Source organism: Trachurus trachurus (assembly GCF_905171665.1).
Source record: "Trachurus trachurus genome assembly, chromosome: 18".
Lineage (NCBI taxonomy): Eukaryota > Metazoa > Chordata > Actinopteri > Carangiformes > Carangidae > Trachurus > Trachurus trachurus.
This window is the reverse complement of record NC_139909.1, coordinates 10,461,687-10,474,174: the sequence shown is the minus strand read 5'-3', so window position 1 is coordinate 10,474,174 and position 12,488 is coordinate 10,461,687. Positions and strand designations below refer to the sequence as shown.

General features: G+C 42.9%; 1 long non-coding RNA gene across 1 annotated transcript; it reads right to left on the bottom strand.

The window, feature by feature from the left end:
* Positions 1–853: 853 nt before the first annotated feature.
* LOC311001801 lies at positions 854–1,908 on the bottom strand. Its single transcript, XR_014596205.1, has 4 exons — positions 1,630–1,908; positions 1,384–1,506; positions 1,075–1,185; positions 854–987 (listed from the first exon to the last, which is right to left on the bottom strand). It is a non-coding gene; the product is annotated as an uncharacterized lncRNA (long non-coding RNA).
* Between the last annotated feature and the right edge of the window lie 10,580 nt (positions 1,909–12,488).

The window sequence follows — 12,488 nt, the reverse complement described above, 5'->3', positions numbered from 1 at the left end:
CAGTTCACCACTTGGTAACTTTGTAACGCTCCTTACCTGTGTTCTCTAGTCTCCCGTGTTTTTGTTCCCAGCCTTTTTCACTCCTTCGTGTTTTTTGCTCCTGTGTCTCCTGCCTCGTTTTGACCCTGTCTCCCTGTGCTCCCAGAATACCTGCCCTGCCAGCAAGCAGCTGCTCTGGACCCGCTCCCCCTCCCCCGGACCCTCTCCTCAACCACGTCTCACCATCCTTGCCTGCCTGCCCTCCTGTGTCCTCCAGCTCCCTCTCCCTCCCTCTAGCTCTCCAGCCCCGTAACTCCCCAGTGGATTCAATAAAGTCCGTATTTTGGGTTTACTCAGTGTCTGCCTTCTTGGTTCACCAGCCACCTGTTGTCACAGAATGGGCTGCAATACATTGTGTGTCGGGCTCATTTGTTGTTGTAAAAACATCCAATAAAGCACGATGAAGGAGGGACATTTTATTGAGCATTTGAGGTAGGAAAACTAAGACCTATTTAAAGTTATGTAAAACTTGAACACAATACTTCAATGAATTTAAGACTTTTTAAGGCCTAAAAATTCCTAAAGATTAAATTTTCGACCTTTTTCCGACTTTTTAAGACCCAGCAGAAACCCTGCCTGTAAATACTGTAGATGTTGGTGTGTGGTGCTGACCTTTGACCTTCAGCTGTATGTCTCTCAGTGTTCGTTTATTTCCAAACGCTGAGATGATGCAGGTGTAGTTTCCGCTGTCAGAGAGGCTGAGGTCACTCAGAGTGAGACTGAGGTCTCCAGTGGTCAGAGCGTCAGTCTTCATGGACGTTCTGCTTCTGTAAACCTGGTTCTGGTCTCTGAAGACGTCACCCAGCCGGTTTCTCTGGTGGACGGTTGGAGGACGGAGGTCATAGCGGCTCCACGTCACTGTGGGGTTGAAGGGTAAGGGAGAATCCTCACAGGGCAACAGAACCAACCACCTATCGTAGACCTCCACAGTGTCTCCATGCCAGGACACTGAGGACAGAGACAGGGACACGGATCAGTGACGTCCTCACGTCCACAGTGAAGAGAGAGACTGACACACACACACACACTACACACCCTCTGTGTTCTTAACCACTTCATAAATAATGACACAGGAAAGAACAACAGCAGCAGTAGACAGGAGAACCAGGAGAACCAGCAGAACCTTGACCCGGACTCGATGGCGACCTGTAGTCGACACAAACAACAACATGAGATTGAAACATTAATAAACAATAAAACATTAAAACAACATTTTTGATCAATTCACTACAGATTCCAATTCTACTCTGACACACACACACACACACACACACACACACACACACACACACACACACACACACACACACCTACACACACACACACACACACACACACACAAACCACCTGTTTTGTCCGTTTCTTTATCTACTTTGCGAAAGACATAACCCCCATAACCCAGGAGAATCAGGAGAATGGGGATAAACAGCAGACCCATTAGACCAGTGAACCACTCTGGAGGAGGATCTGTAATTGATACAAACAACATGAGATTAGATGTTAGTGTTGTTGTCAGTCAACGGTGAAATGACTTCATCCATCAGCATGAATGATCTAGACCACACACACACACGAACACACAAAACATACCCAGTGGGTCCTTAATAATTTTGATAAGGATGAAACTGCTAACACCAGCAGCAGGACCAGTAGCTAACAGAACCAGGAAAACCAGGAAAGACAGGATAACCACGTTTACCCACAGAGACAGATCATCTGTAGTCGACACAAACAACAAAATGAGATTCAAACATGAATAAAGGATAAAATGTTAACACAACATTTCTGCATGTAGATTGTACAGAATGACGCTGGAAATGTAAAAGTGGAAAGTGAACTTTCTTCCATTGTATTGAAAGAAAGTTCACTTTCACTGTCCAGAGCTCTGCTTATTGGAGGATAAAACTTGTCTGTGAAATGTCTGTAAATGTGATTTATCTGTAATCCCTGTGGGCACAATAACAGGCTGGAAAATTATATTACAGTAAGACACTGGAAGACACCAAATGTCCCACAAGTGAAATAATGTGCTTTGGTTGCATCTTCTGAAAGTGTGTGTGTGTGTGTGTGTGTGCGTGTGTGCGTGCGTGCGTGCGTGCGTGCGTGCGTGCGTGCGTGCGTGCGTGTGTGTGTGTGTGTGTGTTTGTCAGGTTAAATTAAGACATTTAACATGTGGCCTTCACCTCACTGGGATCCTGTAACATCATAATATTAGGTAATATCATTATTACTTTTATATGTTTTACATGTTATATGTTGTGTCTGTCTCTCACTCCTGTGATCTGAATCCATGTAACATTGTGTTCTAGATGTGTCATGTACCAAGACTGTCGAAAACAATACAAATTTGAATAAAACAAAAACATTTCTGATCAATTCACAACAGAGTTCACTTCTAATTGACCTCTGACCTCAGTCGACAGCTCTGACATCACATTAACTGGAATTAATTTCTTGCATAATGTCCAAACAACATGAGCCACACACACACACACACACACACACACACACACACACACACACACACACACACACACACACACACACACACACACACACACACACACACACACACACACACACACACACACACACACATAACCTACCATCCCCAGTATAGTTTTTAAACATTTTGTAAATCAGCAGAACAGCAGCAGCCACTGAGAGCAGGAGACCAGTGACACCACCAACAATGAAGCGCCATTCCACAGGACGTTCTGTAGTCGACACAAACAACAACATGAGATTAAAACATCACTATAAACAATAATGTGAAACATTAAAACACATTTCTGATGAGTCCATGTCCTCTGACCTTTGACCTTCAGTGGTACTTGACTCTGCCTCTCCTCTCCCCCCCTCCCTCTGAGGATGCAGGTGTAGTTGCCACTGTCTCTGGTGGTGGGTCTCCTCAGAGTGAGGCTGAGGTCTCCGGTCCTCAGAGCGTCAGTCCTCATGGACGTCCGTCCTCTGTAGTCCTGGTTCTGGTCTTTGAGTTCGTCTCCGTCCGGCTGACGCTGGTGGACGGTTGAAGGACGGAGATCGGAGCGGCTCCACACCACTGAAGCCTCGTCCAGGTCAAACGTAGGAAAGTCACAGGGCAGCAGGACAGACTCCACCCCCTCATATGTCTCCACAGCTGAGGCATGCTGGGAAACTGAGGACACAGACAGAGGTGAGACAGAAACCAGAAGATAATCAGACTCTGATGAAGATCCAGTGTTTGACCTGGAACTGCAGTGAACCACCGACAGTCTCATCAACACAGACTCACACACCACAGACCTGAGGAACCAAACGTTTGTTTCTCATGAATGCAGAAGCTGGAAAAGTGGAAGATTAATATAACGAAACAAAAATAGAATGATTTCATAGTTGTAAATGTTTGATTTCAATGCAAACATTAAAACTTTTTGGAAGCCATACTTACAACAAAAACATGTTTTCCATATGTTTGTTTATTTACTGTTTTTTTTTGAAAAACACTCTTGTTCCAATGGCATCCCCTATTTGACTTCACAACGTTGTGACCTGTGGGTAATTTCCTGTGGGTAAATTCAATGGAACAGCACTCACACACTCACAGTCTTCACGTGAGTCCGTAAGTGGCTGGATTGGAAGGTGGATTTAGTTTAGTGGATTTACTTTAGTGTGTTTATTTCGGTCTTGTAAAAACAAGTACAATAGACAAATATAAAAGTATAGATACAAAACAAAACAAAACAAAAACAAGAACACAACAAGCAATACAATGCACTTTGACTGAAAAGGTGTAGGCCGAGCTGATCAGCTTATTTTGCCTACCCTTCTTAAATTAAAGACCGGGTAAACCAAATTCAGTATTTGACTTCTTATCATATTAATTAGGCCTTAAATGTGTCCCTCAAAACATGTAAAAAACATTTTTCCCATTCATCATTTCCTTGAGGAGCTAGGCCTCAGAGACTGTTCTGTGTGCAGGTTTAGAATGGGCGGGCTTAAATCATGACCGCTTTACGTAAAGCGGTCATACTTACATAAACCCGCCCCCTGCTCTGCTCTACGTATAAATACATTCAGCCAACTGACTTCAGAGGTTTTCCGTCCCACTTGCTCTTGAATCTAGCGGAAACACGTGTAACAGCCAGCTAACTAAACGTAGCTCATGTTCACGCACAGGGGAGACCACTAACTTACTGTCTTGTTCCTTCATAACGAGTTTCCAGTGCTAACGTTAACGTATTCACACCGTGATAAACAGCCGTCACCACACACCCCTCACAACGTTACACACGACACACACCAGCAGCAGCAGCAGCTACAACACCGTCTGTTGACCAGAGTCTCCCTCATTAACACACTGTCCGACCAAACAGCCTCCTCTCCCCCCAAACAACCAGACACACGGGGGGAGACCAGACCAGCCATACTGTACAATCATGGACAGAAAACACCCTCTTACCACTCCTATAAATTCTGTAATATTCGCCTATCCAAGGCGTACCCAAAGTAAATTGAATGCTGTTCTTGAACTGTTTGGAGAATATGGATGGGCTTGGTCTCTTTTGAAAGGTATCACTCTGAAGTTTTTCCCCAAACTGAAATAATCACTATAAGTGCTACTATCATAGAGATATCTAAGTGGGAGCACACTGAATTAGAATGTTTTTATTCTCGCCTGAATTTTTTTGTTGCAATCAGATGCCTGAAGATGAGTGTGGCTGAGAATTTTAGCTGGAAAACACAATGGGACTACAGCATGAAGCCTTACCTGGCCCCAGTTCAAATTTGATTACAATCCTGCTAAAAATGAGTATTTTACACATGTTTTTCTAAGTGTATATCTAGGCGTTTTCCTAAAGTTGCCATTGAGAAACAATACATGCGCCAAAGTGCAGCTTTTGCAAAGTTACGCATGAAGATGGCAGTGCTGCCTTTTCCCAGGGACCGTGAATGCAGCACATCGTTCGTTTCGTAATCTCATTGGCTATTCAATGCTACAGTTTCCATCGGGATCGGTTCCTATTGGCTGAAGCCATTCAGCGCTGTCGGAGGGGATGTTCCTCATGAGACACAGCCACTCATTCGCTATTGCAGGCGGCAGCCGGGGACAGGGAGCTTGTGATTGGTCGAGTGAGCTGTCAATCGAAAGGTCAGAGGGCAGCGCCATTTTGTAAAGTGAAATAAACCAGAGCCAGTCTATTGACGAGCCTTGCCACTCTCCATAAGCCCCATTGTATCGAACTTGGTTGCAGTTCCGCCAGAATTCCACTAGGAGTGCTCGCGGGCGAGTGCAGAATGAATGGGGCCCTATGGAGCTAGAAGGCTAAATTTGTCCCTTTCACCTGGTAATAGTCAAAAAATCGCAAATATTGTTGTTGTTTCTGCAAGATCAATATGGATTATAGGTTAAAAGTGAAATTGTTGAGAAGTTTTGTCCTTTCGATTTCCTACAGGTTAGGCTGTTGTTGCCCATAAAACGCTAGCATTCTGCTAATGCATGCTGATTGGTCAGTGACGGACTTGCGACTATTTACGACCAGAGATCCCACCTGATGACACAGTAGTTGTAAAACAGGCGAAAAGCTGTTTTATTTCTTTCTGTACCGCTGTTATTATGCACTTTTGTTAACTTTTAATATTTTTTCAAGCGAGAAAGTAACTATTTCGTCTCCCAATATGCGGTCAGTTTATCCAAATGACGGCTGTTTAGAAGTCTGCTCCGATGTTTTCGGAGAAGTGAAGCTGCACCTGTGGAGCAATGACCGGGACATCACAGCGGCAGCAGCCGGTCTGCTGACGTGCTCGGTCGGCGTACCTCTGTCGTCGATCCCGGCGGAGAAAACGGTCGTTAATTAACTTACCCGTAGGTTTTTAGAGGTTTACCACCGGCTGGTTGATGAAAGCTAACAATTGTAGCAGTAGCATTAGTTTATTGTTTGAATGAAAAGTGAAGCTTCATGTGTGTATTGGACAGAGAGCAGTGCTGCCTGGGGGCTCTGTAGCCTCCTACGTTCACCACATTTACATAAATAAATAAATATTTTACAATGAACCGATCGCCTGCATTAAATGTTTTTTTTTTTTTTTTTTTAAGTATTATTATGTTATGTTATAGGTTATAACAGCCTTTCTCAGACACTGGGTTATGAACATGGTTACGGTCCGCGGTTCTGTAGACGGGCTGGACGGGCTGTCATCGTGCTCTGAGGTGACTCAGAAATTACCGTAAAGCAGCACCTCTTGTCTGTGACGTCATCATGTTTTTTGAACAGCTTTTTAGAACAGAAAAGTGAACTTAAAAAATCCAATATTCAGCCAAGTGCATTTTATTGCTTCCCCCTTTTGATAATAATATTCAAATTACTTGACAAAAAATTATTTCCAGAGAAAAGTGGATTTTTAGGGGTGTATCCCCATTGACTCCCATTCATTCTGCACTCGCCTGCGAGCGCCCCCACATGGACAGAGACGTGTACCGAAAACCCGGAAGTAGGACGAGAGTGGCACTTCTCCTCAATATTAGAAATTCTCTGAATAAACATTGTTTTCATGTAAACGCCGGACTTATGAGGAGAAATAAACGGATTTACTGGATATACAATGCGTAATTTCATAAGATGCAGCAGCGGGATGAGGTTATCTACCGGTACAACCGTGTGTTTTGGACTAAATACTTTACTGGATTGGATTTACTGGACTTTTCTGAATGTAACGACACCAAGTTTGTGGGGAAACCCTGTGATCCTGAGCCTGCCCTGACACAAATCGTGAGTTATATCGGCTTTTTACGAACTTTGTTAGCATGTTTATAGTCTGATTCGAGTGTTGCTGTGATGATTATATTTAGGAATGGTCGGCATATCTTTAATCACAAGAGTTTTAGCTTTCCAACGATATGTGGCATGACTATTTCAAGTGACTGGTGACATCCTCTATGACACCTCCCTGATTAAAACCCCCCCGGGGGCCCGCCGGCGGGCCGTCGGTGTGACAAGGGGTTAAAAAAAAAAAAAAAAAAACCTCCGCCGTGCTCTCAGTCCACCACACGTCCGAGCGGACACAGCTGATCAAACCATTAAACCATTCACTCTGGTGTCTAAAACAGGCAGCAGCAGCAGCATCAGTCATCCAGTTAATAATCCACCGATATTATTCCCGTTTTGATCGTTACTCGCGGTCTGCCCGCTTCCTCCGTTTGCATTGTGTGAAAGAGAAAAAAAAGTTTTTAGCCGCGGTAGCAGCCGTAGCCTCCCAGCTCCACTGTGTTGTTTCACCCGATCTCCTCCCACCGGGACACGGCTGCTGCTCAGCTCGGACGCCGTGTGTCACGGGCGCCGGGCGGTCTGGACCGGGTCTGGACCCGGTACCAGGTCCAGAGATAATTCACTGTCTCTGCTACTGCTTCTCCTGTCAGGACACTTGAAGCCAAAGCTAAGCTAAAGCTAAGCTAACGTTAGCTAAAAACTTTTTTTATTTTTTTCACACAATGCAAATGGATGAAGCACGCTGACCGGTAACGAGATGTAAACAGAGCAGCATGGTGGATTATAACCTGTTACAGCTGGATGACTGCAGCTGCTGGGACTGTTTTAGACACCAAGAGTGAAGGTAAGAAATATTTCCTTTAGGTTTATCAGCTGTGTCAGTGCTGAGGACTGGGGTGTGTGGTGGAGTGTGTTTGAGGTCACGTTTAGGGTGTGTATCAGAGACGGTCAGTGAAGTCCAGCTCTGCTGCTATGGGGCAGCCGTGGTCTCTTTGCCTGCAGCTCGACCACATCGCGACACGCCCCCACCGTCCGGAACCAGAGAAAACTGCTCATTTATTGACAACTTTGATGCAGAATTTTATATACTTAACGACTTTTTTAGTCCTCCAAATTTGACAGAGTGGTTAATAATATATTTTCCTGTGGTATTATAAACTTAAAACACATATTTATTCTTGGTTTACCCGGTCTTTAACATTTTCCGTTCACTCAGTTGATCACAGTATCCGGTAACCTTTTCTCAAACATGGTTCACACAGCGAGAGTCTGCTTGTAGTTCATCCTACAGTTCGATTAAATTTTTACTCACCGTACAGCAACGTCACGAGCACCACAAACATCTTAATTTTCTCTAAAAAGCAGACTCTAGTTAAAGCTGCTTCTTCCTGGAGCTACGGTCAAAACCGGATTAAACTGGAGCTCTGCTATCAAAATTAAGGTGAGACCAAGATCAAAGTCCAGTGGAGCTGTACGTGACATGTTGCTGTATTTTTACTCCCCTGTCATAAAACAATGTCCAAAGTTGTCTCTGCTGAAGGAGATTAGACAGGAGGCAGTGAAGCTCTGCCCCTCCTCAGATAAACACCTGGACCAGCTCTGATGCTGAAGCCCAGGGAGGAACCTTCAGAAGATCGACTCCACCACAGGCCTGGACCAGTTTCAGTTTCAAATGTTCACTTTGTTATTTTCTGGCAAACAACAGTGAATAAAGTACAATACAATCCAACGGTGACAAAAGAAAAATAATGTATTGATACAACATGATTTATTGATCATAAAAACAAAGAGCCGTCACAATAGATGTGGTTTGCTGATAGGTGCCATCTAGTGGTCGTGGTAATTATGACAGAAGCACAGAAGCAACAGGAAAAGAGTGGTGACTTCAGAGGTAACTACTAACCCACATATAAAACGACAGAGTGAACTGTAGTACTGATACAGTTCAGTTGAGTGTTTTTCCTTATCAACAGAGAATCATTAATGACACTGAACTGTATGTTTGATGTCCCATTGGCTCTTTCGGAGCAGAACAGCAGGTCCGCTCTGACCAATCAGAGGCGATCTGGCGATAGTAAGTCCCGCCTTCCTGTTGCCATGCCACCGCGGAGCGTGTGTGAGCCTCTTCCGGTCCGTGAGGAGAGACTCTGGGAGAAAACTTCAACAGAGACGGTAAACAGTTGAAAAGTCACCAAAACCTGACAAGATATGGTCTCTAAACAATGTTTCGTTGAATTCTGCAAGGAGTTTATCCAGATAGCAGTAAAATGCCATGTAGAAAAGGTTTGTTAGCAACTGCTATCCTGCTGCTAATAGTTTCAGCTAGTAAACTGATAGCTTCCACATGGTATTTGGTGTGTGTGTGTGTTTCTCTGCTGTGCTGCCAGGGAGAAGTTAATTCATTTAAACACTTGCTGTGTTTATGTTTTATGTTTTAGATAATGTTGGGCTATATATTGGGCCCTCATGTTAAAAAAATCTTTACTTTTCTTTTCTTTTCTCTTCTTATTTTCTTTACTTTTCTTTCTGGTTGAAACTGAGTTAATGAGTATTAAGTAGTCATTTGTGGAAACATTTATTACAATTTGAACTCATGTAGATGTTATATTGTTGAAATTTCCATGCAACTGAGCTGATAAGACAGAGGATAAAGCATATTAAAGGGACAACGAGGAGTTTTGGAAAAGCAAAGCGTTTTCACACTACATTTATGAGCCTCCGCGCGCACCGTAAAATTATTTTGACCGGCGCAAGACAGACTCATGTTTTCATTCATCAAGAATTAAAGTCAGAGGTTCAAAGAGGTTCACATACCGTCGTAGTTCCGACCATAAACGGCGATTCAGCTGCGTTATTCTCATGACTCGTTGCGAAACCGAAAGTAAAAAACGCTGGTCGGCTCGACCAGCATCTCCGCCACCACTAATAATAACAAAATAACGATAGAGACAGAACGATGTATTTATCGAAAATGGGCCCATTAACAAGTGTGGGTAGCGGAGATTCATCCACATTAACGTGAGACTTTTTTACCGAATAGAAACTCCTCGTTGTCCCTTTAACTATTATTTGTTCAGTTCATGTTCAATGCAGTTCATAGTAATGTTAATAGAACAGAGTAGAGTTGAGATATTGATGCTATTGTTCTGACACAGGTATGTTTTTTTTGTTCCCGTTCTTGTCCTGGCTCCTGGGATTTGAATGTTCAGTGATGCTGATGGCGAGCCTTCCCACCTGGAGCTAAAAATAAAGACAGAATCACGAGAAGATGTCGTGGCCATCGAACACATTCCTCTCCCACTGTACTGGTTGATGTGGTAGGCCAGACAACAAACACTCACATAAACACACACATAATCCCCATTCCCCCAATCCCCATATATACATACTTTTTATATTCAAAATACACATAAATGCCTATGCCTGCTACATACATTACCAAAGTAAGATAAGTAATACAAGTGAAACGAAAATACAAAATACAAGTGAAACTAAATAAACACAAATACGAGGCAAAGTTTCCAGTTCAATTATACTTTATTGGTTAGTCAATTTACTATTTTAAAATACAGAAAGATATACAATTATGCACCATTTACTAAATGTAGAGAGATGTTCACTTCCTAGATAGAGATGTTATTGTAGTAAAGTAAATTAAAATGCTTAAAAGGTGGAAACCCGAACGCAGCAACTTTCTGGTGGTGGTTCTGTGCCATGGGGTAAAAAGAAAAAGAGATGCTATTATTAATATACAAAACAGTTATGACAAGATTCATAAAGCAGGCTGTAGCTACAAGGAGGGCTAGTGTCCACTAATCCTTATTCACCACATGCTTCCCTTCACCAGTAGAGACCTTCACACAAGCACAGCAAGACACCTCAGCAGCACTATTCTAAAAAAGAAAAAAAAAGCATAAGGCACTCTAATGTTACAAAGACAGTTGTTTGTCTTACAAGTACACACTGTTTACATAAGATAAAAAAGGTAAAACATTAATTTATCTGCTTTATTATACACAACACTCAGCACTATATGTGCTCTTGGAGGCAACAACAAATTTACTCTAAAAGGCAAAACAGCAGCAAACTATCCTGAAAGAAAAAAATAAACACAGGTTAGAAACAATAACCAACCTCCTGAGGGGGCCTCAAATTGGATCAATTCATATACCATCTCACAGCACATAAACACACGCCACTCAAAATGTCTTAAAATGTGGTACCCACAATGACCACATCCCCCTACCCCGTAAACAACAACGGGCGATTTGCAATGACATCTCAGTAGTAAACCTTCCAGTTATCATTATGGAAGTTTCAAATGAAGCTGAAGGACAATGAGGAGGAGCAACCGTCTGGGAGCGCAAAGACAAGAGAGGAAAGAGGCTGAAGAAAAAAGAAAGAAAAGCAGTGGTAAGTGTAGCAGATAATGATGATTAAGTATAACATGAACAGTAAATAACTGCTTTTATTGAATAAATGCTGTTAGTATAACTAATGGGGAGACATTTGAATAGCGGCTAACATTAGTTAGATTAGTGGTGACCACTGCGTTAGACTAACAAATGTTAAGTTAATTACTTAACGTTTTTGGTTAGTTAGCTAGCGAGTCGGACTGACTGACCTGATCTGATTGATTGTCTGACTGACCAACTCGGTGTGTGTGGCTCTGGTAGGGCTACTGGACTCGGTTACGGTTGTTAAGTTACAAAAAAATGCAAGGTTATCTTAACGTTTATCACTGGCTTCTTTGGCAGCAGGTAGCAACACTATTTACTCGCTAACTAGCAGGGTGAAGTAAATAAGCTGGTTTAGTATGTTACAGTATTGAAATTAGTATTCAGTATCATAATAATATGAAAGTGTAAGAGTTCACGAGCTATGGGTGCTATGAAATCAATGAATGATGAAAGCTATGCCCAAAGAGAACATTTTAAAAATCACTCTCTTATCTCTCCTCAGGATCATTGTTTAAGTTTCTGACACCAGCAAAGCAGAAGGATAAAGTGCCCCCTCCAAATGCTGACGATGAAAACTGTAAGTTCAATATTCCGCGTCATCATCAGCACATATTCATTATTGTAGAGGTGGGAAACATCAGTCATCTAGTTTTACAGATGTTGGCTCCACACATCTGCGACCGCCAGTGATCACGATGATCAACAACACACATCACCACTATCACCATGCATGCACCGAAGGTTTCTATGAACATTTGGGAGCCGTTGTAGACCATCATGTCATTTCCCAACAAGCTACAGATATGACTCATTACTCAGCAAACAACAGTACAGTACAGTGCGGATCATAAACAACACAACACCACAACACGGACTCCTCATAGGCTACTCCTCCTGGAATCATCTAGAAGCTTTTGGAGACGTGAACATGAGGATCTTAATGCGCCAGAAACGCTTCACATCTGTGTCCGGGATGATTCAAACATGGCCTCTTATTATTCCTGCTCTGTCTGTGCGGATTGCAGCGGATTGCGTTTTCCACGCTGCCATGCTGTGTGGATGGACACGTATTCCCTCCTCCTCCTCCTCCTCTGTTAAGACATGATGATGATGGTGGTGGTGATGATGTAGTAACGTGATCGGATTTGGCCGTAAACAGGTTTCACATTAAATAACAAGGGAAGAAGAGAAGGAGGGGGATGTAGAGGAGGAGGAATCAGCATCCACTCCATATGTGGCCTAT